The 24,320-nt window shown below is 37.9% G+C and overlaps 1 long non-coding RNA gene across 1 annotated transcript in view; it reads left to right on the plus strand.

The window, feature by feature from the left end:
- LOC107836853 (uncharacterized) overlaps positions 1-24,320 on the plus strand; it is a 44,690-nt gene that overhangs the window by 11,214 nt on the left and 9,156 nt on the right. Inside the window, exon 2 of the long non-coding RNA XR_001662821.1 lies at positions 14,882-15,015. This is a non-coding gene — a long non-coding RNA (uncharacterized LOC107836853). The remainder of the gene's footprint in view (positions 1-14,881; positions 15,016-24,320) is intronic.

The following is a 24,320-nucleotide window of genomic DNA, read 5'->3' on the forward strand; positions in this document are numbered from 1 at the left end:
TGCGTATGCACATGCACTGATTTGCAACAGGAAGTGTGTTTCTTTGTGGAGGAATGCAGGTCAGTTTCATACCAAGATAACTAATCAGAATTTTTCTCCCATGATTACCCACACCTCTGAAGGCCTTTTCTATATATGTGCACCTTTGTGGGGGCCTCAACTATTTAAGGAAGAGGAGTATAGAGGCAAAGGGAAGGGGGGGATGGGCAGAGAAAACACAAAACTTGCTGACACGGGGCATAACTTAATTTCCACGGTAGGGGGACAGCTGTGCAGAGTAATCTGCCATGGCAGCCCATTCAAACTTCAATGGTTCACTTGACCCACCAAGGAAAACTCAAACTGCATCCAGCCCCCTCCGGTGAGGAGGCGGTGACCGGGCCACCATTTATAGGATTGTCTTAAAGAAACATACCCATCTCTCTTGTTATTGATAACACCCCCCTCCTCACAAACACACCCACACACTCATGCAGCCAAGTCAGTGGGATTCTTAGCTAACCGGACATCTCAACAGGCCACATGAATTTTTAAGGAGCTCATGTTCTAGTCTTTCAGAAAAAAATCATCTTAGTTTCCACAACAATATGATGCAAAGCAACAAATTGCACTTACAAATGTGCAGCGATGTTTGGATTACAGTAAATGTACATGGAAGTACAAGTAGTATACAAAAAAACAATATATTGGAAAAATATCAATGAAAACTGTCTTGTGTGCATCAATCTTAGCTTTAATGGGAAAGCTTGAAAGTACATTTATGTATTTATGTACTTCTGTACTTTCTGTACTTTTCACTCTACAACCAAAAATAACTCCTAATTATTTTTGTGCAAGCATTAAAATGAAAGCAAAGCTAATAATTTAAACAGAAAAAAAGTTCTCTCCCTGAAAATGAATAATGAGGCCAAAGCATGGGAATTGTGAGGAGTTAATAGTTTAGCTGTGGAAGTCAATAGGGGCTGGAGGTCTCACTCCATTAAACTGACCCCCAGGGCCACGTATTCATCCCTCACGCATTCATTTCCTCTTTTATGTTCTCTTCTGCTTTCAGCAGAGCGCAGGCGGTAGTGGAGCTTCACACAGAACTGCCCTGGTACAGACTGTAGGTCATAAATATGTTGTTTAGCTCAAGACGCTTTGTTAACCTGAGTACAAACAGAAGCCCTAAAAGTTAACAGAAGAGCCAGGATCACAACACTGATTACTGGTTGTGTCTCTCATCGTACTTTTACTTTAAGTCTTTATTTAAGTGTTCATAACCCTTCAGGTTTTTAGGATTTCAACTTCAAACTTCACCATATTTTATCAGCTATCCCCTCAGCATGATGCTGCCACTAACAAATGTCATCTTAGAGATGTTGTGTTCAGGTTGTTGTCCAATGTTAGTTTACCTTCACATTTTGATGAAGTTCAGGTTGGGTCTCATTCAACCAGAACTCCTCCAGAGCTACAGTACATGGACCTCTTGGCTCCCTCTACTCAACCTGTTGGCTTATGGGGATAGTTTTAGTCTTGGTAGGTTTTAAAAACGGATTGAGCATAAACTTCTCAACAACTTTCACTCTTATTTCTTGGTCTTTATAATGTTGTTTGCTCATGAATGTTCTGCAAGGCCATTTTTGGTCTTTGGTCTGAATCAGCTTAGTTTTTGTGTTCTTCACACACAGAGAAAACCCCCAGCGAACCAAAATCTGTTACCACAAGCCACACTGGGAACAGTCATTCTCTTTATTGGTCTGAGGTATGTCCATCAAATGGAAATACAAGAAGCAAATTTTGAGCTAGCAGGAAACATGGAGAAATTAGTCACATCATTAGTTTATTTCTTTGTACTATTTCATGCAAAATTATGAGAAGTATTCTGACTAACTTTGAGAAGACATCTTTAAAGTTTGATGAAAAAGATGCACTGCCATTGTTTATCAGTTTGTTTACTATATCTAGAGTTTGTTTTTGCACCATTCCCAAGAGCACATGGTGTCGATGCGGTTGTTTTGGTGTAGCTGCAGTATTCACATCTTCATTTTTATTGCCATAATTCTTAAAACGTTGAAACCATTGGGTTTTTGTGAGTGATGCATTTATTTGGACAGCATATAAAACAAAACCTGCTGAAATAATACACATCTTCATAAAGGGTCTTGGTCCAGTTCAGTTTATATACATATGCTGTCCAGTAGGGTTTTTGTGTTCTCACCAGATTAGTAAATGATCCATATAGGCTCAGTGTGACCTTCTAAACACTGCTTTTTAGATCTCTTTTTGTGCTGAGCTTCCTGCAGAGGCATTTGTAAACATCTTCAAGTGAAATCCCCAGAGCAAACACATGCAAAAGCCTCCGGCATGCCGCTCTTCACTCCTCTGCTGAAAGGGGTTCAGGGCAGAGGACATCTGCGTTTGAAGTCCAACAAGTGGCTGTAAAAGAAGTGCTGAGTGCAGTTTGGAACAGGAAGCAATCACTTGATTTAAAAAGCAGAAAATACAACATAAACAAACAAAAAATGGGTGTTTTTTTTTTTTTTAGGCGTTTCCTTTTTTTTTTCTTGTTGCTAATGCTTCATAATAAAATGCCAATTTATTTTATTTCTCCAGTAATTGCTAAGCACAAAAAACAGGCAGCAAAAAGCTACCTGTTTTGTCTTTAAATCTCTTCCCCACACCAGCTCTGTCTCTGTGTTACATATGTTAATCCATACATCTCTACATGTGATGAATTTCTAATACACTGAGCTGACATGACTTGAACCCACAATGAATAATCCAGTTTAGGCACCAATAGCCGCACACACAATTGTGTAGTTTAGCAAAGCAATTGGTGATTCAGGGTCAGGAATAAAGCTCTCTTTGTGCTTCGCTTTACAATGGAGCAGGAAGGCTTTCAGACGCATCTGCATTGTTTTAGGGAGCGAGATTGAATCCATGAACAAGAAAACAGAAAACGCAGAACAGAGACGTTCCACTTCTTCTGCAGTTCCTCATTCTTGTGATTCTGAAAACAATCAAACTTCACTGGTCTTTGGGACTCATACCTGAAAGAATATAAACATAAATAGGTGCCCCACTTTTCCAGCACTGGTTTGTTGTAAACAATGTGGCGATACATAGTGAGAGAATAGGACAAGACTAAACAACTGAACTATGCAAAAAAAAAGATAGTATAACTGATGGAGATCATAATCTAGAAGTAAAAGTCAGGTTTATTTATTTTTGCACCATCCTGTTTACTCTTCTTTCTGCCCAAAGATAAAAAATCCAGTTCATGAGCCTGTTTAGTGAAGACACAAAGTTGAGCGAGTCCTTTCTTGATCCGCTTATATGACACGTTAAGGACAGTGTAAAAACAGCACGGGAGGGCGGGCCGTAAAACTGGGAGTTCGTAATGTCTGGAGCTGGAAACAGGATTTGTGTGCTTGCATGTATGCGCAGGGGGGAGGGGACAATCAGGAGTGAAAGTGAACAGGCTGCAGTTCTGGCAAGGTGGTGGGAGGGTTGTTTTTGTCAGCAAAAGTAACAGAGCAAAAGAACATGCACAAACCAAGGAAATTATGCTGATAGGGCCTTTGTACACAACTCCACAAATGCTTTGAACAACAAGTAAGAGAAAAAGCCTCTAGCATACTTAGATTTTCCAAGTATGCACAAAACATTACAAGTCTAAAAAGGCAAGAATGAGTTTTAATCTGATAATGTAGATCAAACTTTTACTGACCTAAAATTCTGCAGAAACACCATCAAGTCATCCAGAATGGGCTTCTCTTTATTAGCAAATATTCTGTGAGGACATTTTTCTCACCTCTAGTCCAAAGCAGTTGATTAGTTTGCTAACGTGTAACTTTTTTTTTTTGGGGGGGTGTTTGGTTGTTTTTCACACAGAGAAAACTCAAAGCGAACCAAAATCTGTCACCACAATACACGTGAGAACATTCAGCCTGTTTATTGGTCTGAAGCAGGAGCATCAAAAGTAAATACGGGAAGCAGATGCTGTGATCTGAGCCAGTAAACAGGGAGAATTTAATCATACATTAGTTTGTTTCCATGAAAAGGATTATTAGAAGTCTTTAAAGTTGGTTTGGGCTTTATGCTTTACAAAAAAGATTTTAATCAAACCATGCACCATTTCCTTTCCACTTATCAATTATTCCCAACTTTTTGTTGATTTATTAGATAAGCTCCCCCTGAAAAAATAATCAGTACCCATAAAACGAACCTTGGCTTTGATCGTATAAAATATGCAGAAGGAGAGTCAGATATAACGCTGCAGTTATTTTAGTTACTGCATTCAGAACTCTTTTAGTGCTGATTATTATGGTAACTATGCATAAGTCCTGTACTTTTATGCGTACTTCTAACAGCTAGTATGAGGAGAGCCTGACACTAAAACCCATGACACAACACAGTGGAGAATTTATGAATGTCTGTTTGACTTGGAGTCGTGTGAATATTTAGCAAAACAGTCAAACATGAGACCCCAGAACTGGATTTGCAGAGAGAAAGATGTAAATATTTGGATTAGAGACCAACTTGTGGCTTCAACTCTGAGATGACATCATCCACACTGTGAAGCTATTTCTCTCCACACTTTGACAGCGACATTCGGTCTTAAGATAGTTTCTCTAGTTGTAGTAGCATAAGGTCTTGCTCAACGTGTCACTGGATTTATGAGCCAGACAATCACTTCCAGATTTTCAAAACAAATTGTTGGAAATAAAGTTTGTATATATTTGTTAAATGAAAATGATGCTGTGTGGTTCGGGAATAAATTACTCCCCTCCCTTTAAGTTATTAGCTGCGAATTGCATCAAAAACACAAATTTACGAAGCTTTGTTGTATTCGTGCCACGTTTTCTGTGCTTTTCTTTACTCGTTTGTTTTTCGCCTCCCTGCTGGCCACCGAGCTGAATAAATTAACTGTTCTTTGTCTGATTATACACATTTTTCTTCTGCTTGTGAGGTGAGACCAAAAGGTCTAAAAATGTCTGTGCTTGTTGGAGTAGCTTTACATAAAGGAGCAAATTATCACGGATCTGAGAACTGATTAATTTCTCTGCAGCCGTTTCGTTTTACATCTGTCTCTGACTGGCATATCAGCTTCCAGTGGGTCCTCGGCCTTTGTTTGGAGCAAAGGAAACAACAGCTGTTGCTTTCACAGGATTTTCTAACCCCAGGTCCTTGGAAAGAAATTAAATCTCCTTCTTTTCTCTGTTTTTTTTTTTTTTTTTTCTCATTTGAAAAAAAAAAGAAGTGAAAAGTACCCTTAACAGGAAGAAGGACGTCAGCTGACGCCAGTTACACATTTTTCACTCCATTTGTGACACCTGTAGTCTTTAATTCATTTTATCCCTCTAATGTAAGGAAACACTTCATGTGCTTTCATCTCTCTCTTCACCAGAGAAGATCTTGGAAAGGGGATGAAAACAGACAGAAACCGACATATTCTGCTCCTTCTTTCACCTGTCTCGTTATTGGCAGTGATGAAGGACACGCTCAGAATTCCCCCCAATTATTGTGTCTGAGAGCCGCCTCTTGCCCTGCGTCCACCTGTTGACAGAGCTGCTAAATGAGAGCCGGGCAGGAATGTTAATCATAGAATCTGACATGTTGCTGGAGATTTGGCCTTCAGCCTCCTGCCGGGCCTCTCGGACAGGTGGCTTTTGAGCAGATATAATATGAGGAGTTTGGAAAATGGTGAAAACTTTATTTATTTTTGGACATAGCAATTACACATCACCAAATGTAAGGTTGGTGTTTCTTGGTTTTGAAAATTGAGGAAAAAATCCTGAATCAGTGTAGCATAAGCGACGTAAATTTGAGCCATGTAAATACTGCGATGTTTAAGTTGCTCTTCTGGTTATAGTGCCAAAACAATCAGCGAAAGTGACCCATTTTTTCTGTCTCCACAGAGAGATTAAAGATTTGTATTAGAGGCAGACCAGATTTCATAAAACTGTGAAATGTCCCTCTCATTTAACAGATACAAAACCTCAAAACTGCTTACAACTGCAGTGTTGTTAGGCAACTGTTGTTGCACAATACAAGTTTGTTTAGTATCTCGTCTGTGAGTTTCCCAACCCTTTTACACTGACAGTTAAACCTATCAGTGTAATAGATCAACAACCCAATAACAGCTTCCTGTTTTACTCCAAATTAAGTCTCAGGGGATGTTTGGTGTAGAGCTAGAACAGGTGACCCATGTGAGGAGGCTCTTGGACACGGTCTTCCAGGGTTCCTGGCCTCCAGACCTTTTCTGCATTTCTCTACACCTTATCTAAGCAAAACAACACTATTTTCACAAAGATTTAGTTTGTGAGGTTATCATAAGCTAAAAAGATCTCAGTACACCCCTACAACTTCAGATGCCTCCTGTCAGTGGCGCAACTACACATTATTCAGGTGGATGCGACAACATCCACCTGAATATCTTCGCCCCCCCCGAGGTGAAGATACGTGAAGTGTGAAAATCGCTACATTTACCTCGTTATGTGCGAGAGGTGAAGGAGTGTGAGGCGCGCTGAAGTGTATGGGAAAACATAATCGGTGCGTCGCCCTCTCCAGACGGGGTTTTGGCGCCCCCTCTGGTGCTGCGCCCCTATGCGTTGCATACGCTGCATACCCACTTTTTGCGCCTCTGCCTCCTGTAGAAAAGACAGTTATTTTGCAACAATGATAAGCAGTATGTTTGGAGGAGTCAAGGAGAGGCTAGTGGTGCACTAGACACAGTGGTTGGAATCACGTGTGCATTATGTTTCAACCTTTCAACTTTGTTTAATTCCTGAAGATGTTACAACATCTGTATGTTAACTTTAAATCAACTCCTCTAACCCTGCATGGACACTATTAAGTGTTCAAACAGGCTAATGAATGACGTCGATCTAAACTCTGATGAAAATGTATAAACTATGCTTGAAATCCCTGAAAACAGATTTGCTTTAATTAGCTTTCCTACGTACGATGGCAAAAATATCAACCAGAATTGTGTTTTCTGTGTAAAAGTCGAAACGTTTTCTTGAAATAGACCTGATGAGCCTTTTCTTTGAAGATTTGTTGAAAAATGTGTGAAGAATTTATGATTCTTTCTTTCTCTGTGATAAGAGATCCAATAGATTTTGAAGAACTATCCTTTTTTGTGTGCCAGTTATTGCAGCATTATTCCTAGAAAAGCTGCTGCCAGAGACTGGCATTGTATGATGAAGTGAGACGGGCAAATTTATCTCGTAATTCAAGCAGCCTCAGGGCACAAAGGATCATCAAACCAAAACACAAACTAATTGCAGAGCATTTTCATGCAGGTTCAGCAGATGATCTGTTTGATGTGTCTGTGTGCAACATGTACATGATTTGTCATCATTTTAGGGGGAAACCACAATGTTTTATCTTGTCATAAAAATCCAAGCCGAGTGGTGGCGTGGCAGTGGTTAACCAGCATTAGGGAAAGATACTGTTATGGAAATTATTTTATAAAAGGGTAGAGAAAACAATTCTAAGGAATGAGAAAGATCGATCTTTGTCTTTAAATGTTTTATGCGAAGGCAGAAGCATTCAAAGGCCCCGACAAGTCAAAGAAGCAGAACCTGGAAATGAAGTTGTACATCCTTTATACACTTCACAGTTAACCACAAACAACTGGGAAAAAAACTCAGCCCGTCAGTAACAGAACAAAAAAAAACAACAACTGGATTCTTAGAAGCACATAAACTGAAACATACTTGAACTCTTCTTGCTCTCTGTGTTATCTGACCTTTCAAATGCACAGGTGTGCTTCTTGGACAATGTGCTAAAATTCTGCGGTGCTATTTAGAGCTATTTAGGTGCAAAATAAAAACAATAAAAAAAAAGTAAAACGGAAAAAATATTAGAGAGACATATTTGACTATGTCAAAACAATGAAAAATGTGCAAACCATGATTGTTGCAGCAACCAGCTCTTTGCTATAAGTAAAAATAGCTGTGAGACGACATTCGTAAAAAAAAAAAACAAACAAACTGCATTACGGTGACAGCCTGAAATAGTTGATTTCCTTTCTACCTTCATACGTCTTGGAAACCTCGACTGGATCCAGCCGATTTAGCACCAGATGACGCTAAACCTGAGCTAATGAGAGCAATAACTCTGTAATTCATCGTGTCTTCTGTTTGATGGATCAGAGGGCAACCTATTCCTCCCTTACACTGTAAGTGCTGGCTGCCGTTCTGCTGGGTTCTTCTGTCGCTGTCCGTTATACGCTGGAGTCACACTGCGTTTGCTGAGAGATGAGGTGTGCAAGTCTCCTCAGCAAAACGCATGCGAATGTTGATTTTTCTCTGAAGCTGCTCTTTGTTGGAAAAAGCAGAAGGGACGGTATTTGCTGGCCTACGTTACACTAAGTTTGTCATGTCAAAAGAGAAAATGCTTATTTGACAAATAAGCATTTTGTCATGTCGGAGCAAAATGCTCATACAAATTTAGAAAACAATACTAACAGTGTCCAAACCAGAAATTCCTGAAACTTCACAATGCTTCTAAAATAGCTCTGATGAGGAAATAGGATCTCTCTGTTGATTTAATCTGCCCAGATTTGAATGAGGCAACATGCATGAGTTTAGACAAAAGTCAGCTCATATTTATATATAATTCTTTAATTACAGACAGAGTAATTAGCATTTCCAGTGTCTGCATCATGCACATATTTTTAAATGTACCATCATCTGGAGAGGTATTTTTGGTACTGAAGAAAAGGGGGGAGAAAGCGAAACCACTGTGCTGCTTACTTACAAAAACAGGGAAGGACCTTACAGAGTATAGAATTGATCCTCCAGATTTTCCAGTGAGCTATGCCTAATGTATGTAACATCTAGTTTATCATATACTCTTTAAAAGTATATTGGTACTTTTTTTAAAAAGTCAAAATACTAACTGTAGAATATTGTTTCAACTCTTGTGTCCCAGGAAACGGTCTCTAAACAGAACTCAACTAAATAAATTCTGTAAAGACATTTCCCTCTTCATTGCACAATGTGGGTGAGGCACACTGAGGAATCTCTGCCCTGCTCAGCTGTTCCACACACAATAGAAGAGGTTTGGGGTGGGTGGGAGTAACTGGATTATGAGCCATTTCTTCATTTTTACTCTTATATTATCAGAAGTTAGTGCTGCATATTTCTACAGTTGCTTTGTAAAGATCAAAACCTGGCTTGAGACTTTTTATCTTAGCTTGTAAATTATATTTATTCTGTCTTGTCTATTTTTTAATCATCATTGTGTTATTTTAAAGTCATCAAATTAAGTTATAGTAATGCATTCTTTGTTGTTATTGTTTTAACCAATATTTATGCATTATTTTAAGATTACACTTTTGAACAATCTCATTAGAATTCATATTTTATGTAAATTGTTTGTGGTTTGACAAAAAACACTTTGAGCTACTTTTGGATCTATGAAAGACACCCAATATATACACACAAACTTACTCATTTTTTGAGAGAATCCCCCAACAAACTCAAGACTATGAATGTTTTAAATTAATTAATTTATTTATTTCTCCAACACTTCAGTCTTATAAGCATGCACATTTTCATTTTTTAACTGTTCTTGCTTTTACCCTTATTTCCAAATATTATATTTTGACTTTTTGTTTTTACCACCAATTCAAACTCAAATGATTTTAAATTTAAAGTCAAAAGAAATGTTCCAAGCAGAAGTTTCATAACTTCAAGTTACTGAAATGAAAACCTAGACAACATGAAACCTCATCCTCCTCTTTGTCTCAACCCAAAAGTCACATAACAAAAGCGACTGGTTGGTTTTTTGAGCTGGAACATCCCCCCTGACACCCAGCCTCCTCTCCCTCTTGAGCACCAGAAGAGCTTCCAGGATCTAACGCTCTTAAACAAACAAAACCTCAATAGGAGAAGAGCAAAGGCCACAGAGCTACATTTAACTTTCTAATGTTCTGCTTGTATAATCTCAGCCCATTGGATAAAACCTTTTGTCACCATGTTTGGCTTTTCAGCTATGTCGAGAATATTTTAGGTGTTTGCTTTGCAGCCATTCAGACACGAGCCATTATTTGTGATGTTTATTTTAGTGAAGCCTCGCCTCAAGTTTTAAGCAAGTACATGCAGTGCAATGTGGATTTAGCTCATCTAAATTCCTTCACTCAGCGGTCTCTATCATCTAATAAGCAGCTTTTGTGTGCTTTTTGACACTCACAGTTTATGAACAAAGGAAACCATGTTAATGACACTCAGCTGAATTAACCTTGATCAAATAAAGTGACCGCAACATGAAACCCACCCTTTCACATCCAAACCACTCTAAGCTCAAAAGCAATCATCATAATCTTTTTCTCCTTATAAACTTTGAATATACAGCAATTTCCAGATTTCAGCCCTCAAGACTTTTGTGCCATTTTTTTTAAGCATTATTGCTTGAAAAATAAAAGAAAAAGCAATGATGTAAAATCTCTCATGAGGAAAAACAAGAATTATAAAACAACACAAAAATCTGTGTTACAGAAAATTAAGTTGTTGCAAATACGTTTGGACAAAATTAGCTGTTTCTGTTGCAATAAATATTTCCACTGGCATTAAAATTTCTCAATGCTTTGCCTATAAACCATTAAGAAGTCTTCCTTGATAATTAAAAAAGTACCAGTTCCACTGGTAGATTATTTCAATTATAACATGGGAAAAATGTTATAGGTCAAATAATATAGGAATTAAACTAACCTCCAAATAATTTGCTGAAAATTTATTTGTAAGTTTGTCTTATTTCAAGTCTACTAAGACATTTGCACTAGGAACTAGACCAAAATCACTTGGTAATATTTTGTAATGCATGCAAGTTGGACGTCAGTGGGGGCCGAAGAGGCTGGAAGCCGTGGCTTGCTAATTACCAGCAGTGTAATCTGGATATAATTTACTGGTATAGCAAAATGAATCCATTTCAGAAATTAACTTCACAACGTCAGACAGAATGAAAAAATATCACTTTATGGAGTAGAAATTGACACAATTCAGAGCCTTACATACATACAAATCAAATCAAATTGTATTTGTACAGCGCCTTTCAGCAGCAAGGCATTCAGAAGTGCAGAACACAGTAACAGTTTTAATAAATATGATCATACATAATAAATATGATCGTGTAAGGTATAAAATGACCAAAGATACAAAATGGCGAAGGGGCAAAATGACCATCACTCACTCTGAGTGGTCGTCAGACAAATAAACCACCATGTGCCAATGTTAAACCCAGTCATTCTAGTTTAACACATGATATACTTTTTCTCTTGCATATAAGCTCTATAAACTCTGAACTTCAAAAGGTTGTAACACAATGAGTTATATGGCATTGTGTTGCAACAGTCCGTCCTGTAATCCCAATCATTTCCAGTGTAAATAAAAATCTGTTGCGAAAATAATGTAATGACAAAGTGTTCACTTGAACCGCCTGAAAATATTTGTGGTAATATTTGTGTAAGATATTTGCTCTTATTATTTTTGACCTACTGGTTATCGATTGTGGACTCATGGGGTCATCCAAGGCAAACAAAATTATTTACTACAACTGTTGGTGGAGAATTTAACACCTTAGTTTTCTTGCCCTCTCCATGCACCTTTGAGGGGAGCTACTCCAAAAGTGATGCAGAAATACAGCAGGTTATGCCAACAGTCATTGGTCTCCTGTCTAAGTAAAACACAACTCCTGCATTTTACATTATTCCCTTGTAAAGCTGCAGTATGTAACTTTTATAAAAATATATTTTTTCACATATTTATTGGAACTGTCACTATGTTGTGACAGTAAGGGATGAAACAGATCTGTGGGGGGAAAAAAAGCCTCTGCTTTCTCCCAGTACTCCCAGTGCTAACTAGAAACAGCTAGTCAGAGTCAGGAGGAGGGTCTTAGCGCTGTAAATCACAATCTTGTATTGCGCTGCTCATCCCTCTTTTGCCTCGCCCTGAGATCTCTGAGGCTCTGTGGCTTCTTCCTGATAGCAGAGCATGTCGTAAATGCTCAAGCTAGTTAGAGCTGTAGTGGTAAGTTGTTTCCCAACCATTAACACATTCAGTAGTGAGTACATGAGCATGATTGACAGCACTATGGCTCTGATTGGTTGTTTTTAGTTGGGGTGCATTTCTTCAGATAGAAATAGTAGCTTAGGGATGAAGTAGAGGAGATTAATCTTTTCACACATTATCTGTCTTGTGCTGTCAGGACATCAAGTCAAATCAAATTGTATTTGTACAGCACCTTTCAGCAGCAAGGCATTCAAAAGTGCAGAACACAGTAACAGTTTTAATAAATATGTGAAACATACTTTTTTTTACATTTTTTTTAATAAATGTTATGTATAGTAAAGTGCATAGTAACTAACATCTGAATTCATGGCTAGTAATTTTGATTATATATCATTTAACTTTTTTTTTTTTAGCAAACTCAAATAAAATGCAACACATGAAAATCATTTAGTTTTGCCAACCTAACCAAGATAACATGTGCCCTACAGTCTGCTGACTGTGCTCAAATGTTCATGGTAGGAAATTGAAAACTTACTCATACAAGTTGAGGAGGCGGAAACTAAAACAATTTAGTCTGGCATTTGGAAAGCCTGCATTCAAAGCCTGAAGGGTTTTTGTTTTTTTTTTGTATTAACTTGCATTTTTGCTCAAAGAACTGCTCATAAACTTTGGCTGGCACGCAGTCCCAAAGGCAAAACATGTTTCAAATAGAGAACGACATCCCTGTCTTGACTAGATTTTGATTTATTATCATGCTGGTTTAGATCATGCTATGTGCTGCACATAATTCATGGCTTAGGTATTAGACTTTATAGAAGCTGAATAATGTATAGCATATTTCTAAAGCTACACAACTCTTCCTTTGATCATTTCAGCTCAAGTTCAGACACTTTTCAGAGTAAAACTTTGCAAATGCTGGATCTACAGGTTCCTGCTGTGATATCCTGCTATGAATTACAGCTATTCTCTGAAGATCTGAAATTGTTGCGTAGTGACCAAAAAGCTGGAAAAGAAGCACAACAGTCATAGTTATTAAATCACTATTTCATTCTTTGTACGTTTAATAGAGTCCTCTTCAATTTACTAACTTTTTTACTTCTAAATGTCTTTTGACCTGAAATGGGTATAGTAGATATTATTATCAAGCTCAGTTAAACATGTTGTTGAAACAGTTCTTGTGAAACCCAACTTCTCTCCAAATAACTATAGATCCATTTATAAAGTATTTTATTCCCAAAAAACACAGTATGGCTAACCAACTGATTTATTTTCTGGAACAACAGAAAATTTTAGATGAATACTAATGTGGATTTTGTAAAATTAATTGATCAGAAACAGCATTGCTGAAAGGGTCCAGAGGCATCATGATGGCTGCAGGAAATGGGAAATTTAGTCTTGTTAGACGTTGAGGTAGCCTGGCTATTGCCTTCCTGTGCTACTCCGCTCGATTCAAACCTCGCTTATGTCACAATCTGTTCTTTCTCTCTTTGACTTGGATTCCCTCTGGTATATTTTGTACCCAGCCAGTCAACGAACAGTGACGTTAATTTTCTGTGCTGTTTTAGATTTGTAGTTTAGCAATGGCGGTGGAGGAAGTGAAGGAAGCTGTTCAGCTCATGCTGGCCTAACTTTCAAATATTAATATCAACATCCGCTTCATTCAGCTCGGCTCTTCTGTCTTCGTGGTAAAGGATGGTTGTTTACAGGGAAACCAATTTCCTATAACCTTAATGGCACGGCACCTTACATAAATCATGGACAAATGTTAGTGTGACATTTAAAAAATCAACAGAATCCACACCTCCAGGAAGCAATTGTTTCTGGATTGTCAAGAGTCCAGACCAGCTGTATGAAGTAAAGTGTAGTACAACAGGCTGGTTTTTACCAGGCTAACCTTTCAGCAGTTTTTAAAAAAGTCCATCAAACCATCTTCACTAACAGACTTCATCTGGTTTGGATCTCTATAACTGTTTTAGAGTGACTTAGACTTTTTTTCCCCCCCGTCCCTCTGCCTCATACGGAAAGTACCCAAGAACAATTGTTGGCTAATAAGGACCACATATGTTTATTTTTTCTTTCTGGATGTGATTAGTAGATTTTAAAACCTGTGGCAGGAGAAAATGGTTTTGGTCAGATGAGTGGCTGCATGAAGGGGAGGAAGGGAGTGAGTGTCTCTTTTGTTGCAGGAAGTGCGACAAGTTGGGCAAATGAAAATGGGTCAGTTTATAACCATCTGGATGCTAATTAGTATCTCTAAATAATTAATTTTTCGAGTAATGATTATATTAAAAGTATCTATTATCTTGACAATTTTTGTGTTTGACATCTTGCTTTTGACTAATTAATGGAGAACATAAGAAACAGTTACTATTGATTTCTTTTTTCTAATGATTACATTTTTTTAGGTGTTATTTTCCTGAAAAGTGAAGATGGGTTTTGAACCAAACACCTTCTTGATGCGAGGCCACAGTGCTGAGCGCTTCACCACAGTGCAGCCGACAACATGGACTTATGCTCTAATTTACGTTATCATCCTAGCATGCTGTTTGGGTATTTTGAACTAAAACTAAAATACAACTTTGTTCAAACTTGAACTGAAACTTTGCTTTGTGAGCAACTAACTGAGGTAGAAATGAATGTTGTCAGATATCGAGACAAATGCATGTCTTGAAAAGCAGCTGCACCCTGAGGCATCAGCAGACCCTCCCAGCTGCTCTAATTGTACATTAATTAAAATAGTTCAGTTGCTCGAAGGAAAGAATATTGCAGTGATAGTTCAGGGGTAGCACCAGAGGAGGAGGGCTGTGCTCTGGGACATCATGGGGAGGGATTTTATCTATAGCTCTATTCATGAAGAAATATTTCTCTCCATTTGTCAGAGGGCTGTTTCCTCTGTGAGCTCGGCCAGAAGATAAGAGAAATGACTAAGGGCAGGAGACAAGCTAATGGGGGAAGAGCTTTCCCATGGCCAACCAAACTACTAGCAGCTGGCCATCTGCGAAAACACTACAAAGTAAGAAAAAAACATTTTCCCAACATGTTTAAGCTATCACCAGTTTCACATTTCTAACTTTTTTTTAATGCTTTGGTTTATACGGTAATAAGTTTGTGGCACTTTTTGTCACAGTTTCTGTCGTGGTTTCAGTTAAAATTGCAGGTTCAGGATCACAGAATGGAAAGACCTTATTTGGAAGGTCATATAAATAGCTCCTTATTAATATTATGACATAAAATAACAATTCTTAAGCCTACAAACATCATCAAAATACATAAATTATTAGGAAGCAGTTGCAGATTTAAATCAATTTAAAATGTCAAAGAAGTTTTATATTTTCTTCAGTGCAAAACCCAGATCTTCAATTTTCCTGCTCATTAGCTTAAAATCATAACTGTTTTTGAGTGCTTACAAGCAGCTGTATTTCACAAGTTGCACTGACCATATTTACCTCTTTCTCACTCCATTTCCAACTGACAGACATTTTTAATTTGTTTTGGTGACGTTTGAAGACCAGTGGTTGCTTCCTTGAAATGTATTGTTTTATTGCAGGTTCGCACTGCAACAAATAAACTAAGCTTTCCAATCAAATGACTCTGCAAGACTGGTGTAAATGCACCAGAAAGGATAAATAGTACTACAAATGGTTAAATATTGCATGTCGTGTACTTCAGTTAAACTCTGTTATCTGACACTTTCATATGTCTATGTGGATGTTCTGACTTCTGGTCACAGTTTGGACTGGAGGTTGGTCATTTTGCACCATTTTTAGTAATTTTGCAGTTGCTACAACTGTTACCATTTCTGGTTTCCATCAACTTTTCATACTCACCATACATCAATTCAGGCACATCCACAGACACACCAGGTGGAATGTCGTCAATTAGAAATCCATAAATTTATTTAAATTGATTTTCTATATTCCATTCATGATAAGCTGTATGGAATGAATCTAATAAATAACATCTGAAAGCAGGCGGTCTGGTCAGGGGTTATTATTTCTCCCTTTCACAAATTGGTGAAGGGGTGAAATGAAAAGCGACTAAAATGTTTTTGTAGATTAAACTTTTGATTGCTTAATATGTATTTTCTTGTTCCATTTCATGTCAAAGTGCTGCAGGTGACACATTAAATCAGCTGTACAAGAAAAGCTCTGCACTGATTACAAGCCGGTAGAAAATTTGTAATGACCTTATTTCCCCACCAAATTCCACCACAGTTAAACATCAAATGCTTGTAATATCTGAAAAGGCAATTAGAATTTAAATACTGATTAGAGAGAGAGTGAGGATGGAAAAAAAAATCTTGTAAGTAATCACACACACACTCACACACACACACACACACACACCCACAGACTCACACACACATAAACAGAGTTTTCATGGGCCTATCCAAAGCCACCGCCGGAAAGCTTGTGGTCTGCGAGAGAAAAAATGTCCATAAACACGAGTGTGGGTTTGCCTTGGCTTGAACGTGTGACTGTCTCCGTCTTCGCTCGGTGTGTAAATCTTTTCTGCCTGGTGCTCTGTGAATCTGTGCATAGCCTTAAGCAGTATTTCTGAGCCAGCACGCTTTTTCCCTTCCCCAACAACGTTGCAGTGCACAATTGTTTCAGTGTTCCCCCCTTTCTGAAAAAGGCTTCCAGCCAACATAGGAATGGAATATAGAGTCATACGCCAGACAGAATGAGGGCCATGGCTGTTTCCTCTGGCGCTGAACCGTGCATAAGGATTGATCATCAAGGCGCTGAGAATATTTCTGCGCTGCATCATGTTTCATGTGAGCTCACCGCTACAGACCTGTCCTTCTGTTTTTACTTAAATCTGCTCTCACCTCTGCTCTTTCACCTCTTCCCTGAGAGTTGGCGTTTGCTTCCTGCTTCGCTACATCTGAATGATTCTGATTCAAATATGAATTCTAAGTGGAAATGAAGCTGCGGTTCATCAGTGGTCTATCTTTTCGCTGACCACTGTTAATTTTGTGGGAAAATCAAACCACAGTAAAGTCCATTTATGAAAAAATAAATATTAGGGCAGGCAAGGCACTGAAAGTCTTTCATCCAGAGAAACCAGAGAAAAACTTCAATTCCCAGGTTGATGGGGGTTGTGGATACACCACCAGAAGAAGGATGATGACCTGTCTGTGTTTAAACTTTTACTGTGTTAAATGTAATGTGCTGCATTTTATTGTTACCAAAGATGTTTTATGCAGTTTTTCTGTTTCATTCTAATCAAGTATGAGTAGGAAAATCAGTTCAACTCCTGAGCAAAAATAAAGTTTTTTTCAGGGAAAAACGTCATTTTTCCCTGAAAAATAAAGATTTTTCAGGGCCTGGTTTAGCGTTTGCATTAGTATTGCAGAAAAAAGTTTTATTTTCTCATCAAAGACCTACATCATTAAGTTATTTGTTAGAAAGTTGATCCTATTCACAGCTTGTGAGAACATGTGGATCTTCCAGTTCTTTTGTAGTTCCTTTTTGTTTTTTTATTATATTAACATCTGACCTGCTTTAAATAAGTTAAACCCACAACTAACAACAAGATTATGACTAAAATGCAATAAACAGCAGTCCATGACTGAATTACAGATAGAAAAATCAGACAATGGGCTGCTCCTTGCAAGTGGGAAATGTCAAATTTGTGGGTGGAAGTTTTTTTGTTTCTCAAGTTTAATGCAGAAATTCACATGACGTGTGGCTGAAAATCTCATAACACTCCCTACAATAGGTCACCAGGTTAAGTGCCCTTAGAAGAAGCATAAAGGAACTGTAAAGATGAGATTGGTATGTTGTTACAAAGCAACAACGTTGTCTTAAAATTTCTCGGAAATCCCTCAAAATGTATCCTTTGTATTTACTGTAAGCTAAGTGGAGCTGCTCATCTTGTAAAAAGGATTCAGACCCACATTTTTACATATTTTCAGCTCAAATGTTTTTCTTGTATTTTGTTTTTATTGGCATCTTGTGACAAAGCCACAAAGTAGCTTTGTGCCTTTTCAAAGTATTCTGAAGTGAAAGGAAATTGATACAAGGTGTCAGTGGGGTTTTTCTCCAGAGATGGAATTTTTCTGACTATTCTTTCTTGCAAAAGCTCAAGCAAATTGGATTGAGAGCATCTCAGAGCATCAGCTTTCACTTCTTGGGATAGATTCCTATTTGGATTTCACTGGGCCATTCCAATAATATATTATTTGAGCTCATCCCTTTAGTTGTAGCCATGGCTCTATCTTTAGGGTCATTGTCCTGCTGGGGAAAAAAAAAAAAAAAAAACATCCCCTCAAATCTTTTGCAGCTTAAACAAGTTTTTACTTGCACAACACAGCATGGTTCTGCCTCCACCATGTTTTATCGTGGTGATTTGCAGTTTTGGTTTACAGCCACACAGTATTTTACATTTCTGTAAAAAAAGGTCCTATCATGGTGGAAAACTCCAAGTATGTTTTCCTTTGGCAGCAGATTTTCTCTCCTGAGCTGTGAAGCTCCTCTACTGGCCTGGTTGCTTTTCTCATTATTGGGAGACATAACTCATCAGCTTTATTTTCTCATTCTTATTGCATGAAGAGTAATATTCAGGATACAATACTACTCTGATTAATTGGTCTATTTTGCAACCACACTCCAGCCTTTGGATTTGAAAGGCAGTGAAACAAACCACTAACTCTGTCTTCTGAGTTACAGCTAGCAATCTGTACTATTTTGTAATTTCCTCTCTAATGTTGACAAGAGCAGTATTTATCTATAAAGACTACGTCCTATCTTTGAAACGTGTCAATACGACCCATTGTACAGTATGTTCTTTCCAAAAGAATGGCTCATTCAGTGACATCATGTAAATTCCTGTGTTGGTGTATCATTTACTACTGTCAGCTCTTATAATTCAGAGGAGGTAAACTGCCTGATATCACAAGTGACGACCTGTTGATATGTTATTGCCGCAAAGCAGTTGCTAGGAGCCTTTTTAGTCAGCAATTAATTTCAGACTCAGGCCAAGGGTGGGTGTGACGGTCCAAATGACTCGGAGGGTTTGACAACCCAAGAAAACCAAGAAAGTGTGTGAGAGAGAAAATCCAAGGGAAATTCTGGGATAGCATGAGAGATTCCTTCAACCGACTTTATTTTTATGGATGGTAAACCACAGTATACAAACAAAAAGAAAAAAAGAAAGGGAAAAAAAAGCACATAAATTGTTCATGGAGCACCATTTTAAAAGCCCAAACCCTAGAAGCAGCTCTGTTGCAAGCCTCTGACATGACAAACATGCAGCAGATGAATCCTTTCAGCAAACCTCTGAAGATGTGGAAATTATGCAACAAAGGCTTTAGAGTCACTCAGAAACCTAGTTTGACCTTTAGCTGGACCCAGACAAATATGTTTCATTACACAATTTGCTAGGTACTTTTCTGACAGTGAAGCAGCAATGCCATTTTTTTTAATGTTCAAATACACAAACATTACATTGCAACATTTGTTTGAATAGTTTTCAATCCAACTTTTTGACTTCGATATGATTAATCAGAAAATGTTTTTGAGGAACAGAAGGGATCAATCAACTATAAAAACTTTAAAGATGTGTGCTGAGATCCAAAGGATTCGGGCACAACTTCATCACCATCACAGATTCATGAAGCGAGACAAAGAACTGGTGAGGTGAAGGCTCCAGCGACATCAATAGTACTGAGAAACTTGGATGCTGGTCATTTTGCCCAGTTCTTCTGACGTTTCGGTCATCCAGGAGTCCACTTTATGGGGCTTTATTTTGAAATAACTTGTTGCCACAGGATACTTCACTCTGACCAGGTCTCAAGCTGTCCCCACTGGGAGGGACATTTTGTCCCCACTTAGAAAACCAATTATTAAAAGGAATTTCTCATACTTTGCTTGTAGCTTCTATAATCAAATGCGGTTACATGACTCCAATAAATAATATCTGCCAGCAGGGCATTGCTCAATTTTAATTAGGTCTTTTAATTTACATTTGTATAACTATAGTCATATTTCATAATATTCTACTGGTCCATGTGAGGATGAGGCAACAGTGTTATAAAGTGTTCAGACAGAAAGCGATATGCCATTAAATTATGTAAAGCATTGAAACATGACTTTAATCATTATTGTTGTTATTTTTACTTTGAAAGGTTTGGAGCAGAACCTTTGTATTTGCTTTTTTTTCTGGTTTGTCCATAAATGTGACACACTAGCAACATCTGCAAACAATAAAACAATAAAACTCTGTCTGGACGCTGGAATAGACTATTGTGTGCAAGTTGTGCAAAAAGAAGATGGCCTATCAGCTTTCAAAACTAAAATACCATCTCATTGCAAAACATCACCAATAAACAAACAGCAGCAAGCACAGATGTCTGTGCCCACAGTTTGTATTTCTAAGGAAATATTTTTTCAAAGAAGTTATAAGAACGTTCCAAGGTTGCTAAAAAAACTTACAAAGGGTTTGTACCAATGTGATGGATGAATATCTTAAATAACATGATAAAAACAATAAATATTTTTCTTCAGCTCACATCACAACATATTCAATAATTTAGCAGCACAACGGGATTTTGAATTGAGAATGTTGCCTACTTTGTCGAAAATGTGAATATTTGTGATTAATTAGTTAATCTCAAACCAGTATAATTATTCTCCTCTCACTTCTGACATCAACAATATATTGTGGTCCACAAAACATGACCTCAGTAAATTTTCTTTTTTTTTTTTTGGCAAATCCAGGGTTAGTTATGTGTCAAAATCTTGGCATCATCATCACCAGTTGCCAAAATATTCAGACCAGCCAATCAAATCGTCAGTGATGCATTCCAGTTACGTCAGAATTTGCAGCTTGGTTTGATATTACACTGGAGGTATAACAGCGTATCGCTTAACATAAAAATCAACATTTTAACATGTCGATACATAAGTCGATATTATTTGTAGTAATTTGAGCTGCACTCTTACAAGTGTGATTCGTAAAACAATTTACGAATCACACTTGTAAGTAATAATTTAGCATATAAATATTGTAACCAATATTTAATGCAAATCTATTTTTATACCAAATGGTTTATTTAAATTTGAAGCAATGTTGAACTAATATGACGAGATACTCTCCAAATATCAGTGCAAAACTGCCTTTTTATATTGCTTTCTCAAAGAAGAAAGGAATATAAGAAAACCTGAAACATAGAAGCCAATACAGATTTTCTCTGAGCAATCACTGTGTGATGTTGCGCCTGTTCCGGTTTTGCTCCAGTCATTTGCTTGGCTGTAACTTTAATGGAGACCAACAACATCTGGACTCACTAAGGAGCTGTTAGCAGCTTGCTTATAATTGGCCATGACCCCTTATTTTGAAAGGTCATTGGCCAGAAAAGGTTGGGTAGTTTAGAAACAGGAAAATTAGCTTCCTGTTATTCAATGATAATGACCACATTAAGTGCAAAGTGAACTGAAGGTCATTAGGAAGAATATGATATCCAAACAGCTATTTTTGGATTTGCTCAAAAACAAAAGCAGCTCTAATAAATCAAAATCCAAACAGCTATTACGGGCTCAAAGAACACATTCATAGCTTTGCTGGTCTGACCAATGACCTTTGTGGGAATTTGCATGTTTATTGTCAAATAATTGCCAACTTAATTTATGTTTTCACAATTGCCTTGACATTTTTATGAGGACCAAGTGGACAAAGAAGCTTAAACACGGAGTTTGAAATTGCACTTTTTTAAACTAATACATGAATCAACTTGCTTAACCCATAGTGGCAAAGCCAAACCTGATACTATTCTCCAACATGCCTTTCTCACACCTTGCAGAGTCCTTTCATCATTATCAGCTTTTGTTCTTGCATCGAAAAAAAAAAAAAAAAACAAAACTCAACTGTAATCTTTGAAGCTTTATGCTCCCTGCAGCGATTGGAAAATGTCTCACAGAGGCGACAGCTCATTGCTGGTCCCGTACGGAGACAGAAAGGGCCCCGGGCTCGGCACTAACTAATTCCATATGGTACAGGTCTGGACATCCAACTGACTTCTAAGAGTGCTGCACATGGGTTCAACATAAACCTAGCATCTCATCTGAACAGGGGCCACAGGCTAAAAAACCCTCCCATGCTCTAAAGAGAAGCATCTGTACCCCATTGCTCTCAGTAACCATCTCACCCTTTGCCAAAGCCTCTACAAAATTATTTTTTTTTATTTTATATTGTTCAAAACATCAAGATAAATCAGATCTACAAATGTAACTGAATAAGCCAAAAGATTTTTATTTTTTTATTTTTTTTTAATCTACAAAACAAAAAAAAACAAAAAAAATCGATTGTGAAATTCTAAGCGACTTGGGTCTTTTTCTGAGAGGAACTTTGGTTGAGAAGTTCTCACTGACGATGCTGAAAAGAAATCCTGGCACTCAGAGTGGAATGGTGAATGAGCAGGATAAGAAAGAGTACAACAGGTAACAAGGACCAACTGCTGGGAGACAGATGGCTGAGCCGCACAATAAGAGGCCCTCAAGCTGACGGGAAGTTGTCTTTGTGTGTGGCTGGGTGTAAGACCTTCTTTTATTCGCTGTATATCAGTTTGTCCAATGAGCTATCAAAGAATGCAGAGTGAATGACTGTTTCACAGAGCCGCTACTGACATTTCTTCGGGGTTTACTCGCGCCCTGATTCCCTAATGAGCAATGTAAACGTGGCTACTCACACGAGAAAATAATTACATGGGACTTCACACTGTAACAACATAATGCAGAAAAATAGTGAGAAAATATATCTTTGGTAAGCTGTAGACATAAAGCAAGACAAATTATAATTGATGGATACATTTTGGAAATATATTTACTAATGTTCTTAAAATTGTTGCAAAGCAAAAACCGATTCAGTTCCCGCAGCTTAAAACTAAACTAATTCAAAAAGCAGTTCTGAGGACAGAAATGCCTTGTTGTTTTCAAATTCAGAGGAGAAGGCACGGACTGGTTCAAGATGATAAAAAGACAAGAGTACTTCAAGTACAAAGCGTTTAAAGGCCAATGTATGTGGTATACCGCTGCTGCATGCGCAGCTTGTTGAATCTTGAATCCCATGGGCAACACCAGCTGAAGGCCACAGTGAGTACCACGCCTATGAGCTAAGATCGGAAAAATGAGGCTGCAATTTGCCAACATTGGACAACAACAGACTGTAAAAATGTCTGGTCCACTGAGTGTTAGTTTCAGCTGTGATTTTCAGGTGATGCGTTCAGTCATTTGAGGCCCAAAATCTCTGAGGAAAATTTCTGGTGCCCTAAATTTATGCAAAAAAGGCATTTCTGACAGCTGAAGGCGTCCAACTAAATACGCCTAACGACTGTCCAGTGAGTTTATATGGAAAAATCAACATTTCTTATGGTAGTCTTAAATAAAATCCTGATTCTGTTTAATGTGACAAAATTTGTCACATTAGATAAAGCTATGTCCTCATACACCAAGCCCTTCCCTGTGATGGGAAATTTCCCAACTCTTTTCTTCTGAAAGAGGCTCAAGTTTGCCCAAGACGTTCTTGGTTTGCCGTTTGGTCTCACTCCCAAAATATAGTGGCATTTATTTTTTCTTGGAAGAGCTGTGCTCAGTTGTACATAATCCAAAAAAACACCATCATTTATATCTGATTTGCCTGGAGGTTTGGATCTCATAGGAACAATCCCGAGTTCAACTTGACTTTTAAACACAAGTAAAGTTTGTTTTTTTTTAAATCCCTTTGGCAGTGCAGAGGCAGCCCTAGAGTATACATAGTGTTATTTTTCAACTTGTGTATTTTGAAAGTTCTAATCTATTTTGCAATATTTTTGATCAGATGAGGCTCTTCTCATGACAGCCAATGTTTTGCTTCATCTGTGCTTGGAAGACAGTCAAACCAACAAGTGCCGAGTTCTTGTATAATCAATCCAAGAGCCTGTATCCATATTCTCAAGCCAGGACAGAAACTGGTCACAGACCCCGTTTGCAGTTTCCATGGACAGGATCTCAGGCTGTCATTGTGAAGAGCAAGATTAGTGGTATGCATGTGATTGTAGGATCAAGAAGGAAATGGGTAGACAGATTGGGGCCACGTCCATTTACATTCCAACCCTCATGTGTGAGGAGGAGATACGGATCATGACTGAAAGAACACATTTCTTGATGCAGGTCGGTAAAGAGCAAGAGGGCGTAGTTGAGGGATGCTCTCTAAAGAGAGGGAAAGTCATGTGTTTTTATAAAACTACTGAATGTCAAGTAAAGGCCGCTATAGTCAGGGGCTAGCTTTTAGAAACTTTTCCATGCAAATTAATACCCAGATGATAATTATCATTCACCA

The sequence above is a fragment of the Poecilia formosa genome, unplaced genomic scaffold (assembly GCF_000485575.1).
Source record: "Poecilia formosa unplaced genomic scaffold, Poecilia_formosa-5.1.2 Scaffold92, whole genome shotgun sequence".
Taxonomy (NCBI): domain Eukaryota; kingdom Metazoa; phylum Chordata; class Actinopteri; order Cyprinodontiformes; family Poeciliidae; genus Poecilia; species Poecilia formosa.